We start from the raw sequence: 21,378 nt of genomic DNA on the forward strand, positions 1-21,378 counted from the left end.
GTCCCAGCATGGAAGGGCCTAGGAAAACCCCTATTTCCCACTGGTTCCCCTCTTCTCTTCTCTGGAAACAGTAAAGCCATCCAGATGGTGTCCTGGTGGAGCAGGATTTCCCCTCTGGGGGAAGGCCTTCACTTCCCCCAAGGGCTTGTATATCTGAGACAAGGTTAAAGGGTCCAGCAGGGCCTGCTTAGACAGGTGAAGTCCATCCTCCTCGCCTGCCCAAGGGTCCTGGGACCCTATCTTTTTTAGGTGTGAGCCAGGTGGGCCTCCCAGTCCCTGGAAGCATGGGTCACACCTGTTGGGCATTCCCAGCTCCAAGGATGTGGAGGCTCACCTTCCTGCCCTAGTTTGCCCAATTCCCAATAGCCCCGGGGCTCCTGCCCATCCTAGTAAACTTCAGCCCTTCTCTGCTTCTCCCTGGTGAGAAGGCTTCCCGGAGCAGCCAAAACGTCTGTGCCGACCGTTCCTCTCAGCCCCCTCCCCCATCTCAGGAGCTCCTCTCTCCCCTCTTTTCTGGAACTAAAACCACAGGTTGCTCCTTTTGTCTCACACAGAGCAGCTCCCGCCCTCCTGGAGCCTCGGGGCCTCGGCTGTCACCACACTAGAGGCTACTAGAGGTGATTTCTCTGCCAAAGACACACCTGCCCCTCCACCGAGAGGCATTCTGATACCAACTGCTGAAACGGCTTTTAGACATCTTTTCACCTCATTATGTAAGTGTTTGAACTCAACGTTTGTATGTATTTGCTCCTTTGACTTCTCATCCTACTTGGGAGACTGTTTGGAGACCACGAAAAATAGGAAAGGGCTGTTCTCTAGTTTTTCACTGCTGATGCCAAAATGTTCCCCTTCTCCACAGATTTTTACACTATGGGCAGGAGGTCCGCACCAGGTATCCAGGACTTTGGCAGGCTCCTCTTTCCCCTAAGCACAGGGAGGGAGGGTCCCCCACAGAATACCTGTGTTGATCCAAAGTGCTCAGCATGGAAGGGGCAGGGAGACCCCTGGGGAGGACAGCAGGGGGGTTGGGGGGGGCACAGCCTGGCCTACCTTGCAGAGGCCACGTCCCAGCTGCAAGGGTGTAGAATCTGCCATCAAAGGGCCTTAGAGGTGATCTGATCCAGGTATTGATCTGTTAATTGTTTTTATTGTGGTAAATATAAATAGGATTTAACCATCTTGACCATGTTTAAGTGTACCATTCAGTGGTGATTGATTTTTACAGCTGAGGAAACATTTATTCGGATGAAATCTTAAGCAGAAGCCTGATATAAAACCGCGCATGCACTACTGCTCGGTGAAAGGCAGGGCGCCAGGAGCAGGAAATGCAGGGACTGGAAGGCAGAGGCTGCTGTCCTCCCTGCGGCCCCACCCAGCCCCCATCAGGCATTTGCCCCCTTGTCCCCTGCTCTCCAGGTGTGGTCTGCCCCTCAAACACCACACCCACTCAGGATGGCCTGCGGCTTGTGGCAGATCAGGGTGATGGACAAGCGGCACTGGGCCTGAGCCCATGGAGAGGGGCTGGGACCCTGAGATGGCGTGTGAGATGCTGGGTGGAGCGTGGGTAGAGAAGGACCCACTGCCTGGCAGAGCTACCCACGGGCACACCTCGGAACCGCGGGGCAACTGTGAAGGCCAAGAGCTCAAGACACAAGCCACTGGGGGAAGGAGCCTGGCCACTGGTCACCCCCCAGGAGCCCAGTCCAGGAACACTTAGACTGAATGGGGCAAACTGGCCGCACCGGGCTTCATGGGATGTTAAGCCATTCATCGCCCGTTCGCGTGGACTCCCCCTGATGTCTTCTGAGTGCAGAGGGGGTTGTGTTGCCTGAAAACTTGAGATGGGACACATGACTCTGGGTTTCCTTGGGAGATTCTTGCCTGTGCTCTATGCCTTTATAATAAAGAGCTGACATACTTTAGGAAGGAAAAGAGCCAGCCAGCCAAGAGGCTTTTGCCCGAGGAGCTTTGAGTGTGGACACAGGCCCCCATGGCCCTGGGGCACGTCCCTGAAGTCACACACTTGGTGCTCAGCAGCACTTTGCGAAGATACCAACAGACCCACCTCTTCATGGGGGACCATAGACATTCTTCAAACAGAACAGGAATGAGCTCCTGGGCCTTTGGTCCAGGAAGTGACACTGGCTGCCTTCAGGCACAGACAGGGTCTGCCATCGATGCATCAGAGTCCCTCCAATTCCAAGTGACTGAGGCCAAAAGCATCCAAAAGGCCTCTCAGAAGAATGCAGAGCAACTTCAGGGCAAATGCTGGAGGTTTGGGTGAAAATGCTCCTTCTCAGGAAAACCACAGGCTGGAAAGAGGGAGGTTAGAACCGAAGGCACAGAGAAGTGCCTGAGGGCTGGTACCACTCCCCAGCTGCAGGGGACCTGGGACCGAGGTCTCCGATGAGCCCCGGGACAGGGTGTTTCCTGCTGGCTTTGGAGGTCACACGGGTGATGGCCACTGGGGATCAGACAGTGAGTCAGGGAATGGAGGCCAAGGCTGTCAGTCAAAGCTGCTTTGCAGAAACTCATGGATGCTCTCAGCTCAAATGCTTCCCGCCAAAAGCTTGAAGGAGGAAAACAAGGAATGCAGGACAAGTCCCGTGAAGAAGGCAAATGAACAAAGTGCTCAAAGTCCAGATGAAAAGTCTGCAAACTGATTGTGTGTGCAGTACGAAGTCCCACGGCTGGAAAGTGACATTCAGAGGCCCTGGCTGAAACTACAAACTAAAATTTTCACTTAGTTCTCAAGAGCATGTAATAGACTTCTAGGAAAGGTAATCGAGGAGGAAATTTGCTGGGAAATAGAGAGGAAACCTCTCAACGTGCATGGAAACATCAGCCACAGAATCAGAAGTGTCGCTCTTGCAGGAAGGTGACCACAGACCCGGAGAGAGGACAGGAGGAGCCACCTCCCTCCATCAACCCCTTACTTACCTCCTCTAAGGAGAAAGCTCAAGGAGGGGTCGGCAGCTCTTCCCACTGAGGGGAAGGGAGATGGCCATGTGGACACAAGTTGGTGGGGGCTGAGTTGCAGTTCCAGCTTTTCCCGGTGACCTTTGTGAGCAGCCCTGGGCAGAGGCCGGGGGACCAGGGGCCTGTGGTCATCAGGTCCCTGGGGAGGAGGTGGCTAAGCCGTGAGGGCTCAGGGACCCAGGCCCCTTGAGGCTGTAATGCAACATTCAGGGCAGCCAGCCCCACAGTCCAGATGCGGGACATTTGCCTGTTTTCTCTCTCAAAAGTAATTTTGATTAGTATTTTTAGTTTAACTGCTGTTATTTGTTTGATGCTACACTCTTACTGAAGTTGGACAAAATTATGTTTGCTAAGGTAGTGTTCAGCATAGATGCTTTTAGTGTCATTATTATGAATATATTACTTCCACTTCATTGGACCCTCTAGAGTTATATGACATAGCACCGTATTTTTTTTTTTTTATTGAAGGGTAGTTGACGCACAGTATTACATTAGTTTCAGGTGTACAACACAGTGATTCAACATTTATATACATGATAATTCTAGGTACCAGCTATCACCATACCAAGTTGTTACAATATTTTGACTATATTCCTTATGCTATACATTACATCCTGGTTACTTATTTATTTTACAATTGGAAGTGCATGTGTATATGTATATATATGTATATATATATATATTTTGTGAGGGCAGCTCTCATTTATTGATCAAATAGTTATTGACAACAACAATAAAATTCTGTATAGGGGGGTCAATGTTCAAATAGCATCGTATTTTGATTGAAACAAAAGGTTCAGTATTACTTAAACCATAACTGAACCTTGACATACTCAGATGGAGACATAAGAAACAAAAAAGGTCATTGCTATATGCTCTGATCTCTTACAAGAAATATGTAAAAGTACCTTAATACTTTCCTTAATAGATTTTCATTGGTTTTAAAAACAAATGCAACTCTCCCTCAAAAAACCCAAAACAACCACGACACCCCCAATGACACCTATGAATAGTTTTAATAGTTCAGCACTAAATTTGTAGGTTAGCTTAGGGGAGTTAATGTTTTACCTCCAGTTGTTTCTAGTTTTTCATTTCCTCAATATTCTACTCCTGATATTCTTTGCTGCTAATTTGCTTCTAAATTTTATGCAGTCAAAAATTGTATCCTTTGGGGGAAAAAAATGGTTGAAAGTTAGCTTCATGCTGCTGGCGTCTCCTGAGGGGTGGCCTGAATCCCTGGGGGCTTTTTCAAGGATCTAGTCTAACCCTCAGTGCGAGTTGTGGGTGGGGAAACAGAGAAGTGATTTCCGTAAGTGACACAGCAAAATTTGTGACAGTACAGATGCAAGATGCCTTAGGAGGAGAATAAGACTGCTGGGCTCTCACCTGGGAATTTAAAGGTTCATCAATTTCCTAGTGATTTCCAAGGTGATTAAGAAGAGCCAGCTGTTTCTACCTGTTTGCAGCCTCGTCTGATGTTACCTTGACAACAACTGTCAACAGGAAAATTGCCTCCCCCAGCACATCACATCCTTTATTGCCAGAAATGTGAGCACCTGTGTGAAGGGCAAAGCAGTGTGGGCTCCCAGATCCGGCGTGAGGGGCTCCTTTATGCTACACAGTACTTATTTATAACCCAAAGGAAATTTGCCCTAAGAACAGGATTTCCTTACTCGCCTGGCTAATTTTCTTTTTATATTCTCTAAGGACTTAATGGGAGGATTTTGCCATTTGAAGAGATTGCTTGTTTGTAACAGCAGCATTAGACTGAGAGCTTAAAAATGGGGTGTTTGGTGGGGAAGGTGGTCCGGCATGGAGAAGACAAGTAATGACTCTATAGCATCTTACTGCGCTGATAGACAGTGACCGCAATAGAGGGACTGAGGACTTGATAATATGGGTGAATGTTGAAACCATTCACATTGTTGTTTATGTGAAACCAACATAAGATTGTATATCAATGATACTTTAATTTAAAAAAAAGGTATTACAGATCTACCAAGAAAACCCACGGCACCTCATTGTACAAATGAGGAAATTAAAGCCCCAACAGGAGAGAGAACTCATCCAAATTCCATGTCATTTATTGGCACTACAAGACTTGAACTTGGCTGGACTCCTGGTTGCCTTTTGGGGTTGTTATTGCAGGTCCGGCTTGCCGACGGTGACACTGTATAGGAACTGTCATCCGACGGGCACAGGCTTGCCTGGACTTGATGAGGGATGAAGATATATTCTGGGGCTGCCTGAGTCATTTTCCAGGAGCCCTGTTCTCCTGGCTCTCAGCTCCCCTAGTCTCCCAGCCATCCATCAGGTGCTAGAAACCTGGAGTCTCCAGGGTTTGGAACTGAGTGGAATGGGCTGGGTGGGGCTAGTGAACTGGCTCATGTGTCCACTAGGGCCACGTCCCCCATCTGCCTGTCCCTGCTCGGTCTGCATGAGGTCTGAGGCTGGAGTGTGGTCCATTCTCAGCTCAGTCAGCGTCTGAGATCTGTCCTGCTGAGATCCCAGGCCCGTCCAGCTGGGCTTAGACTTAATGACCTAGACAGATTTACAGGAGAAAAGCAGATAGACTTTCACATGTATGTAGGCGCCTTGTAGGAAAATGAAGATGCAGAGACGAGTCAGAACTTGAGTGATCAAACACTAGGTGAACAGGGAGAGGAGACTGCGGGCAAGGGGCTGAACTGTTGGGGGCGGCATGAGGAAGGTGGCTATTTGACAAGTCCATGTGCCCAGAACTCTGCCCTGACTCCCCATCTCTAGGGATAAGAAAGTGTCTTCCTTCTGCAACAGGGAGGTGTGCTGGGACACCTGCACCACTCCATTCCCATCTGCAGGCAGCAGGGACACCTTTTGATGTTGGGAGCAGCTAACAGAACCCACAAAGGTGCCCACCCCTGGGGGACACACACGGAAATAAGCAGTAGGCTTCCCAGCTGTGTCTAGAGGAGAGCTTAGGTTCCCCCTGTGGGCGGGGGCAGGGGCTTGCCGCTGTTCACCCAGCCTGCTGTCCCAGCCCCTCGTTTTTAGAGAACCCTCCCCTACTTACCGCACAGCCCCCCTACCTAGAGTGACTGCATTCACTTGGTTGTCTCTTTCAGGAGTTTCAAAATGCAGCTCAGACAGCAGCCCCCTGTGGGCCAGTCACTCTGGTTTAGGGAGAGAGGTGCTCCTAGAGGCAGGAGGCAGGCTGCAAGTTTGGGGGCAGCAAATCCCCTATTGCCAGGGAAAAGGAAGGGCATGGGGTCAGACTAAGGTGGCAGCCCAAAGCACATTCCAGATCCCATGGGGCCCCCTCATTTCGGCTGTCGGGGCTCACTCCCACCACTTTACCAGGACTGTCTTGCTCAGAACACCTTTCCTCCCACTTACCCTAGAAAAATTCTACTTATTCTTCCAGACCAGTAGCCGAGGAGCAGTTTCTCCAAAAAACTTTCACCAAATGGAGTTAGGCTCCAGCACTAGACAGACGTCCTATTTTGGGCTTTTCATCATTGGCCCCTTCTGAGCAGGCCGGGTCATTCCCGTCTCTCACCAAGGAAGCAGGAAGGCAGAAGACCCCCTCTTCTGCCTCTGGTTGCAGGACTTGCAGCTGTGACCCAGGCCCTGACTCTGTCACCAGCAGAGAGTTGGCCACGGTGGGGCCCAGAGGCGGGGACTAGGATGTGACGGCAGCAGGGCCTGGCTGGGTGGTTGCCATGGCCTCTGGCTGATCTCACTGGAGCTCACTTGATTTCTGCCTCTTTCAGCTTCCTGTCTATTTGTGAGTCCTCTGCATCCTTAAACAACAACAAGACAAACAAAACAACACAAAATCCCCTGTTGGCTGAAGACAGCCAGAATTGGTTTCTATTTCTGCAGCTAAGAACCCTGACGGACGGAGAATTCACCTGGAAGTCTCGGATACTCCGGGCTTGGCCATCCCTGATGGTACATACTCTGTAATGCTTCTACCAGTAATAACGGCTTTGGTTTCTCAGGCTTCTCCTGGAAACTCATATCAGTTCTCACATCAGTCGTCCAGGGGTCTAAGACCTAGAGTGAAGTCCATGGGCTCTGATGGAGCAAGTGGAATCGGACCAGAACTACTGTAAGACTTTTCAACGCAATAGAACATGGTGACATGCTGCCTAGATGCCTGGATCCTGCCCCCAAGCACAGATATGCTCACTCCCAGCTGCCCGGAGGTCAAGGCCTATTCCTGGGGCAGCCTGCATCTATGAGGCTTCACCAATGGCCGCACACTCTTTGACATCCCTTCCACTGAGGAGTAGATCTGTGGCCCCTTCCCTGAAATCTGGGCATGTGCAAGGACTGCCTTGCCACCAGTACACGGCAGGAGGACAGCCGGCTGGAGAGTCCAGCAGTGTCTATTGCCTCCCTCCTGGCTTACTCCCTCTGGGATCCGTGAGCCACCTCATGAGAACACCGGCCCGCTGGGGACTGCGGGGCTGTAGACTGCAACAAACAGGTAAGTATCAGGGCTACAAGCTCAGTGCGTATGTATGATGCACAAAGTGTGCTGGCTCCTCTGGCGGAGCCCTGGGAGGCTGGGCAGGGTGGGTGGGACCTCATGAGGGCTCGGCAGCCCAGCTCAGGCTTGCGGACCTATCCTCTTGACAAGAAGGAGCCTACCAAGGTTTCTGAGCAAGAAGGGTGACACCTGTGGCTCTACATGGGCAGGTCACTGGGATGGTGGGCAGCATGGGCTGGAAAGCAGGTGAGGCTGGAAGCCAGGATGCCAGACAGAGGCTGTTGCTGACTTCCAGGTGTCAGGACACCGGCCAGGATTTGGAGACTGTGAGGAGACTGGACAGAGGCAATGCTTCAACGGCTGTGACGTGTTCGGCCATTCTCTTATCCTGAAATCCTTTGTCCCAGTTTCCTGAAGTCTCTGATTCCGTGATTCTGAAGATTTACAATTCTGTGGTTCTAGGACATGAAACGCCTGTGTTTCTACAGTTCTGTGATCTAGGGATTCACAGAACACCCCCACTCAGCAATTCTGAAGTTCTCTGGTTCATGCCATGCTGAATCAGCAATCTGGTCCTGCCAACCCGTGGCCCATGACTTTTCCTAGGAATTAAGGGAAAGTTAGGTTTGTTTTCTGCGCTTTTCTATAAAGTCAGACAGGTGTCTGGATAGGGCCAGACAGGTGGCCAGGAAGGTGGGAGGGCGCCTTACCTTCCTGCAAGGTGGCTGAGATGGGGATGACACAGGTCGGGAAGATCCGGGAGTAGGTGTGCCTGAGTGTGTGAGCCCATGTGTGGCCCCCGTGTCCGTGTGCTTAGGCAGGAGCAGCGCCCCACCTCCCGAGAGTTGCTGAGAAGTGCGCCTGACCCAAGCATGTTACCCAGTCCGTTCATGCTCACCTGCCTGGAGCGGTGGCCCTGGGGCTGTGGTCTCCCCGTGGGGGCCCTCTAGAGAGGAGCACTTGGGGTACTTTTCTTAAGCCACAAGCAGGAGTCACCCACCGGCATCCATCATCACCACGGTTGGAGATAGACCTTGAGGGCATAAGAGACGAGCAGGGTGGCTCCGGATTTAGGTAAGAGGGCATGTGGGGGTGATGGGTGAGGAGGATGTGGGGCCAAGACTGGTGTTCAACTAAAGGAACGTGGTACAGAAGCCAGAGTTCTGCTGGCAGGTAAACTGGGCTGGACCCAGGTGGACCTGGCTGGACCCAGTCACCATCCTTAACGCCTGTGCAACCTGAGCCGGTCCTTGCCTTCTCTAGGCCTCCACTTCTCCAGCTAGAAATGAGGCTGGATCAGGGGACTTTGACAGTCCCTGCTGGCTCCACAGCCCACGATCCCAGGGGCTGGTCTTTGTTCCTCTCTCCTCAGCCCATCTTTCACATCAAATCCTGGGGACGAGGCCCCCTCGCCAAGTTGTGGTGAGGCCGTGTCAGGGGAACAGGGAAAGCCCTTGCCACAGTGCCTGGAACTCTCGCTGTCAGCTGCCTGTGGCTTCTTCCAGGGCCATGCTTGGCCCTCCCTGCCTGGCCCTGGTCCTCCATGTAGGCAGGGGTCACCCTGCAGGTGAGCTGCTCTGAGATGGTAACAAGGGAAGGAGGCTGTGTGGGAGGGTGGCCAGACTGCCTCTACTCCAGAAGCCACTCCTGGCCTCTCCTTGGCCAGCCTCGGTGGCTCCACAGCTGCCCTGAGGAGATGAAAACAGCCACAGCTATGGTCACTACTGGTTATGGAAGGTGGGGTCATGAGGGCCGAGACAGCAGGCAGATGGTGACATGTTCTGGCCCTGGCTGTGGTGTCTATCTCTGAGCTCTCCTGCCAAGCCACCCTATATCTCCCCTGGGAAAAGGCAAAGGGGCACCCCAAATACACTGGAAATGGCTTCCCTCTTTCTCTTGTCTAAACCCCACATCAGTGTTTAGGCCAATACACTGCAGGTGTAAGATTGCCTGGTTGGTGGGGTCAGCCTCTCGTTCCCATACTGCCATCTGTCCCAGGGAGGAGGACTCAGGCTAACTTACAACCTGACCTCATTTCAGGAGAAATTTTTTTAACCCAGAGAGGCTGAACATAGTTGGCACTGGGCACATGGGCAATCTCATTTGGGAAAAGCAACTTCTTGGGGCTAGATTGACTGTTTGAGCCATGTTTTCTCTGGTTAGACAGGGTGACCATAACCCCTTTCCCCTGGTAAATGGCCATCAAGCCCTCATGGAGGCCAAAGAATTTGTTCCAGAACTGGAGGCACATTACTCCAACGCACCCGCCCAGGGGTGTCCAGGTCCAGGGGGATGAAGGAGGCATGGATAGAGTGTGGAGTTCAAGATGAGGGTGCAGACCTCTGTGCACCCTGCTTCTGCACTAACTAGCTAGTGGCCTCATGCAAGTTACTCAGTAAAATGTTTTAACTTCCCAGGATTGCTTGAGGTCTGGGGGGTTAATTGGACAGAAAGCTCCTGGAAGACCACAGAGGTTCTGGAGTTATTGTTATGTTATAATATGTTTTGTCTTATTCCCAAACAAGGAACAAAATGGGGATTGATGCCCTGAACAGCGTGATGGGTTCAGGGCCAAACAAAGGCTTAGGGCTCGGTGACCTTCTCCAGTGGATGTGCAGATGCTCAGCACCAGTCATGGGTGGAGGCTGGGAACACGGGCTGGGCGGGAGGAGAGCGGGAGCCGTGGCTACCCTTTTCGGTAACTCCAGGAAGGGGACCGGAACGTGAGAGGTCCCCTGGGCCTGCTCCGAGCACCGCGTCCTGAGACACCTCCTTGGAAGGCTCCCCCTGGAAGACGCTGGCCCCGTGTGGGTTGTGGCTTTGTGAGATAACAGAGCAACAGGGTGGGGGCCGTGGGGCAGAGGAGAGCCCCTGGCTGAGCTTCATCCCCCCGGACCCAGTGGAGACAGGCTTTCCTCACCTGGTGCTCCGGTCCTCTCAGGCCTCCTGGCCTTTCGGTTCCCTGCGCTTTCTTTAAGGCCTGTTCCTAAGCGACAGACATTTCCTTAGGGTGTGGGCCTCTGTATGTCAGCTCTGGGCACAGAGAGACCCCTGTGGACACAGACTTGCTGAGTTCTCTCAACAGCTCTGGGTGGGGGTGTCATGCCCCCAGTGTGCCCACGTGCACAGGGAAGCTGGCTGACGTGGAGGGACGTTGGGTGCCGCCCACACCCTGTCTGCTGCTCCCGGGGCCCTGGGCCTCTTTCCAGCCTTCCTCAGTGGCTCGGGTCCCCTCATGCAGGCGTGCTGAGGCCAGGTGGGGACCAGCTGAAGCTAAGGCAGGCAGGAAGCCTGGAGTGAGGGCCACTTGCCCCTTCTCCAGCTAGAGGCTCGGCGCTCGGGGCCGCAAAAGCCCTCAGAGGTCCTTGCTTCAGCCCCTGCTCCCACGCGCTACTTTAAAAAGAAATTTGGAATGAAAAAGAAGAAAGTTTCTATTTTTGATGAGACACTGAGGAACTGGAGCTTTTAAATTATTAAAATTCAGAAGTAAATTATTTATTCAGGTCAGATACAAAGCTCCTTTCCTTTCACAAACATGAACCGTGCCAGCACAGAGCCCCTGATTTGCTGTGTGCCTGGCAAGCCATTTCCCCTCTCCAGACCTCAGTGAGTGTTCTCACCTGCAGAATGGGAGGGGTCTGGGAGGGGCTGGGCCGGAGAGTCCCCAAGGGCTTCCCAGTTCTCTTTTGGCCTCATCTCTCTTCATCCCGTGCCCTTTGCCCTCAGGACCCGAGGCTCCCCCCTGCTCATGCCTTCCCTGAGCAGCCAGGTGGGCTGGAAGAGGCCGTGCTCTGTGAATAATGGTACTGCTGTGTGCCAGGCCCTGCACAGCAGTTAACACCCTTATACCCCCAGTTAACTTATCCCCCAACAACTCCCTAAGGTGGGTAACACTAGGAGCTCCATTTCACAGATGAGGAAGTTGGGCACGGAGTAGACAAGTGCCTTGCCCAAGATCAAGCTTATGAGTAGTGTAACTGGAGTCAAGGGCAGGCAGCCTGGCTCCTGAGCTGACCACTGCACCGCGTGGACTCGCCTCAAATCCGTCTGCCTTGGACTGGACATCTTCCTGGAGGTGTCATGCCTATTCTCCTCTCTGCCTCTGCAGTTGCTATTCTCTCTGCCCACAGTACCCCCTGCGTCAGACCAGCAAAAAACATCACCTCCTCCAGGAAGCCTTCCCACCCTTCACTTGTGCTTACACAGCATTGTCCCTTCCCTGTGAAAACCCTTACCCTCCGAATCCCCATCGTTTACACACCTGTCTCCTCACCAGTCTGTGATGGGTTCAGGGAGTGTGTTAGATGGATTTCTGCATGGGGTGGCCCAGTAAGTTTTGCTGAATAAATGACTGAGTGAATGGGTACCTGAAGGGGTGTGGCTCCCTTGCTCTCGGTGGGGGAGGAGGGAGGGTTGCCCCAGGGCCCCAGGAAGCCCTCTGAATTTGCCCAGCCCTAACATCTCTGAGATGGTTCTCCTCTGAGGGACTCAGCTTGGTAGAGAAGACATGGGTTTCCATGGAAACAGATTTTTTTTTTCTGTCTGAGCAAACATTTCCACAGAAACCCCATTAGATGCCAGTTGGTGTGGTGGGTGCTGCCCGCTCCTCCCACACCTCCCCCCAGCCTTCCCTGGCACCTCTGAGCCCAGAACCAGCCCTTCTCCTCCTGGGGGCTGTCTCGGGATTTCTTGAGGCTGCCCTGTTTAAAGCTGCATTGAGCTGCGCCAGCTTTACCTCCCACCCTTGCTGGGCGAGGAAGGGGTGCCAGGCCCCAGGCTGTCCACCCCAGGGAGTCCAGCCCCATCAACCTTCAATGAGAAATTGGTCCAGAAAGGGAAAGCAGCAGGGCTCCCTGCTCTGCCACCTGCCAGTCCCTCCTCACCGCTGACAGGCGCCTGCACCTTCCCTGGCCTCCTCCCCCATCCCCCAGGGCCAGCGGCCAGGCCAGGGAGAGGGGAGTGGGGCGGGTGGAGGTGGGTGGGGTTTGGGTGGGGCAGAGCCCAGGCCAGGCCAGGGAAGGCACCTGATGCAGGGGGCGCCGAGGCTGCAGGCTCCTTCCCGGAGGCAGAGGGGAGCAGCAGATGGTGAGGGGGTGGTGGTGAGCAGACAGGCACCCTGGGCCCCGCCCGAGGGGGTTGGATGCCAGCTCCACCCTGACCAGGGGGGAGTTTGGACTTGGGACACTTACTGCTTCTTTCTGAAGCTGCTGCTCTCCTGTAAGGGGCGCACTGCTAACGAGCCCCTGGCTTGTCACGAGGAAGACAGGTCATGATGCTCAGCACATGGTGACGGCCTCTCTCTTTTGTGTCCCACGTGGCACCTGAGCTTCTGCCGCCCTTGCCTGTGTGTGTCCCCTGCACACGGTACTTAGCAGGTGCCTGTGTGAGCTGTTGAAGGAGGCTGAGCTCGGTGTTCATTCCAGCTGCCATGTCCTGTTACTAGCGTGCTGTCCGCTCGCCCGCAGAGCAGGCATTCTGTAAATGTCTATCAGGGTGAGTTTATTGAGGAACAACCACAGGCTCTGCTCAGAGTCACTTGATGGTCCCAGCAACTCCGGAGGTGGGTAGGTCAGTGTTTTTTGCCCCATTTTACAGATGCGAAGACTGAGGTTCAGAACCATGAAGAAGGTTGCTTGCAGTCTCAGAGTTGGTTGACAGGCTCTGGCCCTCTGGTCCATTATTTGGCTCCTGATCCTGTGTGATTTCCATCGCCCTGGACTGCATAGGATGGCAAGTGGAAGAGAGAGGTGGGGAGAGGCGACCAGACCCTCGCTGCAGCACTGTTTTCCCAAAGACAATTGCTCCCAAGCCCCCGCTCTGCCCTCCCCTGGGCTTTGCCTGGGCTGTGGGCTCAGCACAGTTGCCGGCGAGGGAAGAGACCAGGAGAGGGGTGGTACTGAGGGGGAGGCAGAGGCCCCGTAGGCTGGCTTTGTGCAGCCAGCTGGAGGCCAGCCAACAAGCCCATCACCTCAAGCCCATGCCTGCAGCACAGCCCGTGGTTCTGCCCTCCTGGAGCATGTCGGCCCCCCTCCCGAGCCCAGGAGCCCACCTCTCAGCCCAGAGCCTCCGAGGCTCACCCTCCCTCCCTGTGATCTGTGGATTGGTGGTGTTCTACCGCCCACACACAGCCAGCCTCCCAGAGCTGCATCTCTGGCTCTCATCTCCATGGCAACATTCACCACCCCCGTGAAGGACCACTGTGCTCAGCTCCCCCGAGGTCTGTGCCCTGCTCTCCAGCTGCCCGTCTGGGTGGGGCAGGACACCCACACGCCTGCTCAGGCCAAGGCTCAGCCCACCGGCGCACCTGCCCCCTTCCCACAGACCAGACTGACAGTGTGTATGTGTGGGTATTAAGTATGTCTGGTGGGTGTGGGTATAGGTGTGTGTGTGCACGTAGGTGCAGGTGTTGAGAGCACTGACACCTCATCTGAGTCCAGTCCATGGGGCCTGGGAGCCCACTAGCAACACCTGATTGTGTGTGCATGTGTCCTCTGGGTGTTTTTTGTGTCTGTTGATGGGCCTGTGCTTTTTCTGGCTTGCACATCAGTCTGTCTCCAGCAGAGGTTGGGGAGGGGAAGGAACGTCCTCCTGTGTATGTCCAAGATTCAGTGGGACGGGTCCTTTCTTTGCCGCTCCCCAACAACAGAAGTACCCTGTACCAGCGCATTCTCTCAGGAAGCTCAGGATCCTGCAGTGGCTGATGAAGGGACCCACAGGCCATCTTTGCTGTGCTGTCCCCCAGGGCCAACAGTTAATCCATGGACATGACACACTGGTCTTTGGTACTCAGAATGCACATTATTTTCTCCCAGGGCACCACCTGATTCCATTTTCTTGTGCAAAGAATAGAGGCCATAGAAAGGACTATGGCTATGACACCAGCAGAAGGGATGTGCAGTCTTGGTCCTGTTAGCAGCTGGCTGTGTGGCAGGACCTTGCCCAGGACACAGTGCCTCTGGGCCTCAGCTTTTGTGTCTGGTAATGACTTCTAATGGACTTTCTAGTTCTGACTATTGAGAATTCCATCAAATGGCAATTGTCTAAATATGTAGCATTTCCTCTCATCTTTATGACAGCCCCTGTGGGTGGCATATCATTATCCCCAGCTGATGAGGTGGACATGGAAGTGCAAAGGAGTAAAGTCACCAGAAATGCTGCGGAGGCGGGGGACAACCCATCGGCCTGACCCAAAACCTTGGTTCTTTCTGCCACCGGCTCCCGGCAGCCCTTTGTGCACAGGCTCCAGGGCCACAGTGGGTCTGTCTGGGCTGCCCTCCACAACAGAGCCAACCCTCCATGGTGCTGGGGGCGAGGGTGGTGACTGACAAAGGGCACCAGCTGGCTCTGCTGGGAGGCCCCTCCTCACTCTTGCTGCCACCAGGGCCATATATCAAAGAGGGACGTGTCAGAGGGGGAAGAAAAAGGCAAAGGTGTCAGGCTCCCCTTGGCCAGTGAGTCATAATTAATGCAGTTCCAAGATCAAGAACTTTACTGGGGGACAGGCAGGCCTCAGGCTTGGAGGTGATGTGGGAATGAGATGCCCCAGAGCTGGAGTCGGGGGTGGGAAGGGCAGGCCCCGGGGGCCCCTTTGGTCCTGTTGGGAGTCAGGCACTGGCTGTGGAGCCGTGCTTCTCAGATTCCCCATGCAGACTGGTCACAGGGGTTCTTGTGGTACATCCTGGTCCAGTAGGTTCGGGGTGGGACCTGAGCATCTGCATTTCTAACAAGCTCCAGGTAACGCTTCCCACTGGTTTGGGACCACACTTTGGGTTGCACGAGAGGGGCTGAGATGCCAGACTGTCTGGGTTTGAACTTGGATCTGCCCCTAATTACCTGTGTGAGTGGCAAGTGAATTCCCAACTTGCCTCAGTTTCTTTGCCTATAAAATGGGGATAATAGTGCCTACTTCAAGGAGGTGATTGTGTGAAGAAGCAAATCTGAATCTATGTTCATATACACACAAGCACTTGGATGGTGCTTGGCAAATGCGTTATGATTCTAAAATGCTAGGCTGGAGAGCAGGTGCTTCTTTTGCTGATAACGGGTTGCTGCTGAGTTTGAAGCAGGGAGAGATCTGACCGAAGTCTCAGTTAAGACGTTCTCTGGGCAGGTTGGGAAACGAGTGGGAGGAGAGAGCGAACCTAGGAGAGGACCTGAGTCCAGGCCTGCGAGGGGGGTGGGCGCAGGGGGCGGAGTGCTGGGCTGGCGGCTGAGTGGGGGGAGAGAAGGGCAGGAGAGGCACACATTTCTGAGGCAGATGTGACTGGAGTAGCCTGGGTGGGCCCGGAGTCAGCCCAGCGGGACCCACGCTGGGTGCTGTCGGCTTCTGAATGGGACTGGGGCTCCTCCAGCTAGGCTGCGCTGGACTGCTGGGGCAGAGCCCTGGGCCCAGCTGCTGCGCACCACCACTGTGCAGCCCGGCTGCCGGCCCCGCTGGGGTCTCAGGCCCCAGCTCAGCTCCTGGGGAGGCTATCAGACAGCGGCCTCACTGTCCAGCACGTGCTGAGGGGAGAAAGGCCAACTCGGTTTCCTCTGAGGGGTGCTCATGTGAGAGGGTATGTGTACATGTGAGTGTGTGCACTTGAGTGTGCACCCTGTATGTGCACGCACTCAGATGTGCACGTGCGTGTGTGCATGCGAGTGTACATGCGGGATGTGCAGCTGTGTGTGCACATGTGAGTGTGGGCGTGTGGAGATGGAGGTGCACCTGGGCATGTGGGCGTGTGTGAGTGTGCCCGTGGTTTGGGAGAGAAGAAGGGAGAAAAGGCCATTGAGTCATGGGGTGGAGACTGAAAGGAAAGGATTAGGAAACCAGTTCTGTCCACGAGGGGATTTAATTCATGAGTTTATTCTCTAAAAATCTACCAAGTGCCCACTATGCCCTCCCAGGTCCCACAGTATGGCAGGGAAGAGACCCTACACATACACAAATAGAACACAAGCTGTTGGGGAGCATCGCTTCTCAGACCTCCCGGTGCTGATGAATCCCTAGGGGTCCTCGTAAAATGCAGATTCCAGAATTCAGTCAGGCTGGGGTGCCTGAGAGTCTGCATTTCTAATGGGCTCCTTCTCTGTAGTGGTGGTGGGGGTGGGGGCACACATATGTCCCTCTCCTTCAGGTCCCACTCAGCTGGGGATGGTCAGGGAAGGCTGTGCACTCTGCTCCCCCCGTCAGGGGAGCCACTGTGCCCTTCAGAAAATACTTCCTTGCCTGCTTCAGTTGGGGTGAGGGCCCTAACCCCCTTAGGACCTCACCAATCCTGGGATGACTTCCTAAATCTGGGCAGGAGGAGCCCAAGCCAAACATTTTACTCCAGGGATTTCTTAACCATCTGTTAGCAGGCAGCTTCTTGGGGTAGAGGACACGGGAAGACACCCCTCTCTCACCACCCCAGAGTCTGGGGCTGGCAGGACCTGTCCACCTGCCTCTGCACAGGAGGCCCCCGTGCTATGCCCGTGTGAAGTGTGGCCACCCATCCTCTGTTAAAAGTCTTCCCATCAAATGCTCCCTGCTTCCCCAGAAGCCCTGTCACCCCCGACAGCCACTGGAATGGTTTGCCCAAATTCACATTAATGTGTCTTCCACCTGTCTGTCCTAGCTCTGACTGCAGTGCCCTCACACTTTGTATAATAAATACTGTATTTTTCTGCCCAGATATTCTCCCCTTCTGCCATAATATCCCTGACTCCTTCAGTCCTTGAGTGTGGAGCATGATTTCCATATCCTTACCTGTGCATGGGACTTCCTCGGGCATCCGACTACTCGTCACCATCACACAATGCCGTGACGCCCCAAATGCAGTCATGGTTCTTGTTTTGGGCTTGCTTCCTTGGCAGCCTGTTTATCCTATTGAATTTCAAGTTAACTGAAAACCAGGACTTCATATCCACCTGTAGACTTCATGAGAACCTTATCAGCTGTAATTGGCACAGATGCCAGCTCAAGCCTAAAGGATTTTGTTTTCATGATACAGGACTCTCTGAACAATGGGCCAGAGAAGCCAGTGGTCTTCAGGAACAAATGCACCTGGGTTCTGGCTACCTCTCTTTCCCTTGCATCCCTCTGTACCTTGCTCTTCTCTGTCTCTTTCTCCAAACAGCTTCTCTGGTTCATAAACCAAAACATGAGCACAGCATCTCCCAAGCTGACGTAATATACTCCAGCCACCTGGAGATCCTTGGGATCCATAAGTCCTAATTCCAAAGTCATCAGGAAGGCTCTCTGGGCCAGCTGGGGTCTCTGGCCCATCATGCCCAGGTCAGCCACCTGCTAGGACAGGACACGGTTGTGTGTGGCTGTGGCTACTGGGTGAAGCCCTGTAAACACACAAGTGGGGCTCAGGAGCAGGTCCCCAAACTCCTGGAATTGTGATTCCTTCTTCCAAGCAATTTATCACCCTGTCCACTTCCATCTCTGCAAAGTTGATGAGTGGTCTGCATGCTACATCTTTACTTTGACTCTCAGCAAAAACTTTGAACAGAAGAAAGCTGAGCAGAGAACTCTCTGTCCCTAATCAACGTTTCCATCATAGTTGGCGTATTTCTGCTAAGTAAACGATTTGATAATTATTAATTGGATGACAGAGTGGGATTTTACACAGTTATGCTTACAATGACAGGTGTGGAAATTACATGGCATTATGGAAAATGTTTCACCCATGTCAGGAGGAAAAAGGGATATACAAATGAAATAATTTCATAATGCAAATGGAGAAAAAAAGAGGAAAGAGATTTAAAAGGGTAGCATTGACTCTATTTGGGTAGCACAGAGGGCAGAATCTGAAAGAGGGCTGCCTGTTGGTTTCAGCCAGTCTGGACGCCAACACCTTGACTCCAGCCGTCAGGAAGAACGACCGTGCAGAGATCTTTCCATAGCGACACCTGCAGGGTATTTGTAGGGAATTACTGAATCCAAACTCCAGAAGGACACGTGGGTAGGGTTCATGTTAACTTGGCTGTGAATATATACAACACATGAAGAATATACTACAGTTAATTTTATTAATTCCTGCATTTCCCTTCTAAAGAACTGAAGACAATGGTCAGTGTGATAAAGCAGATATTTTCTGTTCTATATGCAGCCTGTTCTGATCTCACACATTTTGCTGATCGTTTCCTGGGGGTGCTTCACCTTCTTGATTTCGTGGGCCCCAGCTAGCCCCTGGAGGCCTGTGGTGGGAATTAGGGGAGGGGGCTCCTCTGAACAGCAACCTGGGCAGCTAGTATGGTGAGGGGAGGGCAGGCTGGATTCTAGTCCCCATTCGTCCCCTCAGCTGGGTGCTCTTGTACAGTGGTCAACCTGCACAACTGCGTGTGTGTCCCTGCCCGTGTACCACACTAGCTGTTCAGGAAATAGAAACTAGAAAATTCTTGACTGTGGAAAATGCCGTATCTGGGCACGAAGCTCCCTTCATCCTGGGTTCTTCAGTGATTGCTTCTCAGCCTTGGTCTTTTGCAGACACTCTCTGCAGCCTGCATCTGCTGGCTGTAGGCTTTAACTTGGGGAAAGGCTGCCTCCTGCTGAAGCCCTCTGGCTACCTTCTGGAATGAGGGTCCAGTGCCCACATATCCTTTGCTGATGATGTTGTCTCCTCAAGAGGAGTATTTACAATTGCTTTGGGCTGGCCCAGTGATTTTTAATGGGAGTCTACACTGCAATGGCATCGTTCTATTACACAGGAACAGTGAGGCTGTGACCAGTAAACACCCCCACTGTTCGTAAGGTTACTCTCAATTATTTTGACTAAATAAAACCAAACATGAAGACACACCCTTCTGGGGTAGGGTTGTTCCACCAGAAAAAAAGCTACGTAACTGGACCTAGTTGTAGCCAGGCTGCCTGGGACCTAAGCCTAAGTCTGCCACTTACTAGTAATGTCAGGAAGATCATTGAACCTCTTGGTGCCTCAGTTTCCTCATCCTTCAAATGAAGATAATATACTTTCTACTTTAAAGGGCTGTTGTGAGGACTAAATGGAGGGATATATGTAAAGCTCTTGAAACAGCTCCTGGGCCAAGGTAAATGCTCTGGGGGCAGTAGCTCTTTCTATTGTCGATCAGATGTCTTGCAGAAATCCAGATTCCTCCTCTTTTCAGTCTTCCTCAGTTTCTGCCTCACAATCAATTCCTATGCCTTTCGGGTTTCATTGACATTTTTCTAGTATCACTTACAGCTCCTAGGACAGTGTCCCCCACTTTGCCTGGCTCTGTTTTGCAGCCCTGACCATCTGCCCAAATAAGAGAGCACCCCGCAGGTGGGGACCAGCCCTTCACCTTTGCACCCGTGCAGTAGCTGGTACACAGCCAGAGCTCAGTCCAGGGCCGGCGGGCAAGCCAGTGACTTCATGACTCAGTGTCTCCTTTCCCCACTCCCACCTCCCACCAGGCACTGTGAGGTCCTCAACAATTTTACTTGAATTGAACTGAATTTATTCTGGAAGTTTGAGACTAGACATCCCGAGTGGGTGTCACAGAGACCCCTGAAGGCTCCAGTCTTTTTTCCCAAAGGTGCAGTAAAATCCCAAAGGTTAAATGGTTCTTCCTGCCCTCCCATGTTGACTGGTACCCAGGAGAAATGTGTCCAGGAGCCCTCCGCCCATCCCCACCCCCACCCCAAGAAGTTCCCAAGTAGCTGGCAGGGATGTCTCCTGTTCAGATTACATTGCTAACTTACCCACTGCCCACCTTTCTGGAAACATCTAGGGTTGCTCTCTGGTGCATTGTTCTCCTAAGTGATAATTGTAGGAACCCATTCCTTTGTCTTTGGCAATAATAACCCTATTCCCAGGACTCCAGATGGAAAATAACAGTCTTAATTTCAAGACTTCTGGGAGGGAGAAGCCAGACAGAGTCACCCCAGCCATGAAGGTTCTGTCTGGACCAGGCCAAATGCATCAGCCCAAATGGCTACCTGAGCAGTATTAGAATTCGGTTGGCTCATTATCGCAATTCTTTCTGAGCTGGGGGGCTGGAAAAAAATTAAGCAGATGGAGTGTCGCATGCAAAAGCTAGAACAGGGAGCCTCTGAGATTAATTACAGCTGGCAATTCTGATATCTGGGAGCCCCCAGGAAGTGCTGTCTGGGGGAAGCATACATCAGACTCCCCAAAAGGCACTAAAGGAGTGCTCCATCCACCGTGCAAACAAAACAAATGCTGCTTACCGAAGGCTCTCCTTGCCAATATAAAGTAGATTTCTATTAGTCACCAAGGGCCATTTGCCTGGATGCAAATAGCCTTACTGAATGGATTATTTTAGTGCGATGTCTGCCTGGAGGTTTCTGGGAGCAGACAGCCTGGGCTGGTATATTCAACAAGCACTGGGGCTTTCTCCTTTGGCTCTGAGGCTAAGCCCATTATCCTAGGAACAAATGGAATATGGAGGCCGCACCGGTGCTGCCAGAGCCCATTAAAATTTTTGCTATGAAACAAACTCGGTGTCTCGCTCAATTGTGCAGAGAAGAAACTTAGAGGCAGAGACAGTAAAGGGAAGGCTGGGCTTCCATCCCAGCGTCTGTGAAACGGCTTGCTCTGTGATTTCCTGCAAGCCCAAGCTCACACCACGCACGTCTTCCCAGCTCCTGGCACTCAGTCTGAAAACAAACTCCGTGAGACACTTTCCAAGGGGCCCCCCTGAGGCCCCATCTCACAGAATCAGTCTTATTCAGAATCAAAAGATTCCATGTCTCCTAGCTCCTAAGCAAAACAAACATCCGGTCTCTTTCTGCTTTTCTCACTTCTATGCCTTAAACAAGAACCACCTGACATCTTTCTGCATTCAAAATCCTCAGACTCAATCAACTTGTTATCTTAGGAGCTGCTCATCTCTCCTGATTTCCAACCCTTCTCTCCCCGCCGCCGTGTTCTCTTCCAAAGCAGAACCCTGGAGTCAGTATAAAGCCCTCCCTCTCCCTCAGAGCTTCC

Source organism: Manis pentadactyla, chromosome 2 (genome assembly GCF_030020395.1).
Source record: "Manis pentadactyla isolate mManPen7 chromosome 2, mManPen7.hap1, whole genome shotgun sequence".
Taxonomy (NCBI): Eukaryota; Metazoa; Chordata; class Mammalia; order Pholidota; family Manidae; genus Manis; species Manis pentadactyla.